Genomic DNA, 6,000 nt, shown 5'->3' with positions numbered 1-6,000 from the left:
CTCTTTATACTACCCGTCCAAGCGAAGTTGACATATGAGGCGGTGGCTTAAGGGAACGACCATACTTGTTAATGCCTGTACTGCAGCTCCTATCAGCCACCGCTCGGACATTAACTTTATTTAAAAAAGTGCTAAAAGTAACGAAGACGCACGATTAGTACACAGTTCTTATCAACAGATGGTGCGCAGTCTCACAGTTATTCCCATGGCCTATAGAACGCCTACCAAATGGTCTACCCTCTCCCTAGTTCCTAGCCAGATCTCCGATGAGTTGACGGGAAAGCGTAGTACGATCTTCGGTCAACAGATGGCGCGAGGCACTGTTGACATTAGACAGTTATTGAAATAACTGCCTGTATCAGAGGAACGGTTATCGCAGTAACCGTTACTTCTCAGTAACCGGTTATTTCTATCAGTTACGTTATTTTTTGCCACCTCTACTTCAGTGCAACTGAACTATAAAATTATGAAATGTATTTGGTGTGTGGCTACCGCCGCAGTGATTGTTGCAAAGTATTGAAAAATACGAAATCCTTCATACCACAAAACATACTGACTACAAGAACTGTAATAAGCGATTACAATCTTGCAGAGAAATAGCAGTAGCAAGCAGCTACATTCAGATTTGCTGCACTGTGGATGATGTTAAGCTTACACATAAAAAAAGGATGTAGAAGGAGATGGAGGTGTGAAAAGCCAAGTATGTTCAAAGTACACATAAGTGAAATAAATGTGTTTATTTGTACTCCAAGCAACCTAGCATAACCTTCACAAATTCCTCATTAGGTCATTTACTGTATATATTGGTACACAACTTTCTGGAATGTATTGTGAGATTCAAATACTAAATTAAAAGTTGGAATAGCTTTCGCCTTTTTTTAATAATCTTAAATTATCCATGAGACCATTTTCAGCAGAAATAGCGTTCATGATTTAAAAAACTAAAACACTTCACAAGACACGTATTTTTTCACGATTTGGACAATGCTTTGTGAGAAATTATTCTCATGCTCTGGTACAAACATTATGTTTTTTCAGAAAATTGCCAAAAAGATATCTTAATTCAGTTGACCATAATAACATAACTGCAGTGCAAGAGAGAGAGAAAAACACAAATACGAACACTACATAAAATACTATGTGAATATTTCCTTTTGATAATGAGAATAAATTCTCGAAAAGCTTCATATTAAGGATGAAAAATACATAACTACAGTGTTTCATTATTTAAGTCATGAATAACACAGTCACAAGCTTTCCATAACCATCGATTATGGTGAATGACTTGAAGCAATGGCATTTCTTATATAAATATCGTGTTGCAGGGTAGGAGACGAGATACTGGCAGAAGTAAAGCAGTGAAGACCGGGCGTGAGTCGTGCTTGGGTAGCTCAGTTGGTAGAGCACTTGCCCGCGAAAGGCAAAGGTCCCGAGTTCGAGTCTTGGTCCGGCACACAGTTTTAATCTGCCAGGAAGTTTCAAATATCGTGTTTCCAAATACGAGGGGCCACTTTCTTGAGGGTAGACGTTATGATTGTTTGTCCATTCTCAAATAATTTTCATTGTTCTGTATGTCCCTGCACTGTAGCTGATGAATCAGGTAAACACTTCATGCTTCCCCACTCACTAACCATGGTTTCACCCAAGTTTCGGTTTCTTTCTTTTTAAGCAATTCGTGCGCTACCAACATAAGCTATTGTTAAATGTTTGGTATCCATTCCCAAACAACTATGATGCAAAATTTTAAGTTCGTGTAATAGCTCTAGTGAAGTACTTTGGTCAAAGAAGTTTCGAGAAACCGTTGACAAAGCATGCATTGCTGATCTCACGTGGACATGCACTTGGGCCTGTATAGCCCACAAACATCACACACAATGTCGACAACCGCATAATTGGCTATCGACTTTTATTAGCATTCGATTTGGATCTCTCACAAAATTTAATATGTATATACCGGATATTTAGAAAAATATGTCATTCTTGGAATGATCTTTATAATTATTGATATAATAAATTGTCATGTAATGTTTTATCGATGGTTAATGTTTCCATATAAGAGTGCTCTCTTAGAAGTCAGTTATTATCGTCAATAATTTAGAATTAAACACACTTGTTTTATAATATGCAGTGTGCCATTTTAATAATGGAGCACAGAAAATTTATGCCAAATACGTCACCATCATCATTACATGTCACTTAATAATGCATGATAACCAAAACTGGAGTTAAATAGCATCTGGTTAAGTACTACTGTAATGAATAACATTGTGGTTTCTGGAGTCGAAAGTTATTGGTTCACATTCTATTACATGCAATTTTTTCAAGGTTAGTGTTATTAAAACTATCTGTTACTTTTTACTGGATGTAATACAAGTATGTTCTGCAATATTGGATGTTATCAAGCTGATGTGAGAATGAAAGATGAAATAAATATTTACCGTTTTCCGAGTATGAGGTTAGGCGTGAACCTGACGACAGCTTAAATTTTGCGACTGAAACGAGCAACAATAAAATTCTTATTCTTCCTTCCCACAAATATTTCGCTGTTTATTTACGAATGTGTAGCGTTTTCCGGGGGTGTGGTTGCAGGAATCTAAGAGTACAGCTTTAATTGCTGCAAATTGAAACGAGCAGTGATAACGTTCATATTCTACTTTTCCGCTAATATTTGGCTCTTTATTTCAAAATATGTGGTTATCACTTTATTTCTGAATACTTAGCGACTTTTGAGTGCGTGGTAGGACAAGAATGTAAGAGGAGAGCTTAAATTTTCTGTTTGTGAATTAAGAAGCAATAATATTCGTATTCTTTCTTGTCGCAATGTCGTTAGCCGATCATACGGTCTTCGATATTGCGTTTGACGTCAAAATGACATCATGTTTGCGGGAACTGTTGTGAAAAGAGCATTACCCTATGTGTCGGACAGTGGGAATACCCCTTGACATTACGGTGCTGTGACGGCCAGTGTGAACTGGTCTTTAGTCGAAAGCATAACGAAGTTGGCATGGAACATTTGCAGTTTGTCTCGAAAACAAAGCACAATAATGAACTAAAAATTAACAATACACAAAAGCACTAACATGAGTAAGTGAGGCGAACATACGTTAAGTTCTGATGTTAGGGGACGACGTCACTGTCAAAACGATCTTCCCGAGAAACGTTACATGATGTGAAGGCCTATGCAAATGCCGCCATTTGTAACGCTTAAGTTGACATGATAGTGTGCAAGTTTCGTGTGTCACACGTAAGTTAATTCACGTGTAAGGTGCTTGGCGAATGCACATGTAGGAAATTCCTGCCTGTGGAAACTCGGATTTAATGCATTGTGGAATGTTTTATCGTGATGCGACGTGACTGTCAGTGTTGATTGGCGTTTAAGGTTATAATTACAACGTATTGTAATTGTTGTAAAAAAGTCTTTTACTTCTTAAATTTATAAAAATCCATCAATTTATATTGCTTTCACCCCAAAATTTTCGTCTTTGTGTACTTTTAAAATTCACAATAATCACTTCGAGTTGATAGCAATTTAAAATCGATGTAGAATTCGTCTTTGACTTTTTTCTCAGAAACATAGACCACAGCTGAGTTTATGGTCTGTGCTCGGAAATGTATTCTTCCTACCTCCCGCCTCTCAAGCCATAACTCTAAAAAATAGGGCTCTGTCTGAACATGACTCGATCTGTTCGAACAGTTTACGTCACAGTTCGTGAAATCTCGAGTTCCGTTCGATCTCTTGGTCGTCCTGCTGTCTAGCGACTTTTGTTGGTACTATACAAGGGGTTAAGGAGATGAGATCTGGATAAACAGAAAGAACCAGAGGTTGTAGAGCGTTTCAGAGAGAGGATTAGGGAATGATTGAAAATAATGGGAGAAAGAAATTCAGTAGAAGAAGAATGGGTAGCTTTGAGAGATGAAATAGTAAAGGCAACAGAGGATCAAGTAGGTAGAAAGACGAGGGCTAGCAGATATCCTTGGGTAACAGAAGAGATGTTGAACTTAACTGATGAAAGGAAAAAATATAAAAATGCAGTAAATGAAGAAGGCAAAAAGGAATACAAACGACCCAAAAATGAGATCGACAGGAAGTGCAAAATGGCTAAGCAGGGATGGCTAGAGGACAAATGTAAGGAAGTAGAGGCTTATATCACTAGCCTACAGGACAGTTAAAAAGGCCTTTGGAGAGAAGAGGACTAATTCTATGAATATCAAGAGCTCAGATAGAAAACAAGTTCTAAGCAAAGAAGGGAAAGCAGAAAGGTGGAAGGAGTATATAGAGGGTATATGCAAGGGCGATGTATTGAGGGCGATATTATGGAAATGGAAGAGGACTTAGATGGAGATGAAATGGGAGATATGATACTGTGTGAAGAATTTGACAGAGCACTGAAAGACGACCTAAGTCGAAACAAGGCCCCAGGTGTACACAGTGTTGTAATCGCGGACCCAACCGAATAGCGCGCGCGCCCTGCCGTCGCATCGCTTGCCACAGTTTCCCGTCGCGACCGCTGGCGGCGCATAGCGTTGCCGGCGACCGAAGACGTCGCGCCATTGCTGAGCTGGGGCCTACAGCGCCCTCTGGCTACACGATATACCAGGGGCGCTGGCCCCGAGTCAGGGGGTCTTGCAGACAGCTCGTTACAGTCGTCAGTGCCGTCGTTCGTTGTCTGGTTAGCTAACTCGCTGTGTGATTCAGTATTGTATAACGACTTAGGCCACGAATCAGGAATATTCTTTGGACGCTAATTGGAACTGTATCTACGGTACACTCTTCGCTGGCAATAAAGCTAAGTAACTGTTTTATAATAGCTGGTGCTTATTTGTCACTGCCACCAGATTTTAGTCACAACCTGCTCACGTCCTACTCCATATCCAAATTATGGTTGCCACGGCTGGACAGCCATAAAAGACAACATTTCATTACAACTACTGACAGCCCTGGAAGAGCCAGCCCTGACAAAGCTCTAGCATCTGGTGAGCAATATGTATGAGACAGACTTAAAGAAGAATATAATAATTACAATCCCAAAAAAGGCAGGTGTTGACAGGTGTGAAAATTACCGAACTATCAGTTTAATAAGTCACGGCTGCAAAATACTAACGCGAAACCTTTACAGAACAATGGGGAAACTGGTAGACCTCAGGGTGGATCAGTTTGGATTCCGTAAAAATGTTGGAACATGTGAGGCAATACTGACCCTATGACATATCTTAGAAGATAGGTTAAGGAAAGGCGAGCTTACGTTTCTAGCATTTGTAGACTTGGAGAAAGCTTTTGACAGTGATAACTGGAATACTCTCTTTCAAATTCTGAAGGTGGTAGAGGTCAAATACTGGTAGCGAAAGGCTATCTGCAATTTGTACAGAAACTAGAAGGCAATTATAAGAGTTGACAGGCAATGAAGGGGGAGCAGTGATTGGGAAGGGAGTGAGACAGGGTTGTAGCCTATCCCTGATGTTATTCAATCTGTGTTTTGAGCAAGCAATAAAGGAAACAAAAGAAAATTTGGTGTAGGTATTAAAATCCATGGAGAAGAAATGAAAATTTGAGGTTTGCCAATGACATTGTAATTCTGTCAGGGACAGCAGAGGACCAGGAAGAGCAGTTGAACGGACTGGACAGTGTCTTGAAAGGGGGATATAAGAAGAACAACAATAAAAGCAAAATTAGTATGATGGAATGTAGTTGAATTAAATCAGGCAATGCTGAGGAAATTATATTAGGGAATGACACATAAAGTAGTAGATGAGTTTCGCTATTTGGGGAGCAAAGTAACTGATGATGGTCGAAGTAGAGAGGATATAAAATGTAGACCGGAAATGGCAAAGAAAGCTTTTCTGAAGCAGAGAAATTTGTTAACATCGAGTATAGATTTAAGTGTCAGGAAGTCGTTTCTGAAAGTATTTGTATGGAGTGTAACCATGTATAGAAGTGAAACATGGACGATAAATAGTTTAGACAAGAAGAGAATAGAAGCTTTCGAAATGTGGTGCTACAGA

Source organism: Schistocerca piceifrons, chromosome 6, assembly GCF_021461385.2.
Source record: "Schistocerca piceifrons isolate TAMUIC-IGC-003096 chromosome 6, iqSchPice1.1, whole genome shotgun sequence".
NCBI lineage: Eukaryota > Metazoa > Arthropoda > Insecta > Orthoptera > Acrididae > Schistocerca > Schistocerca piceifrons.
Note: the sequence above shows the minus strand (reverse complement) of the source record.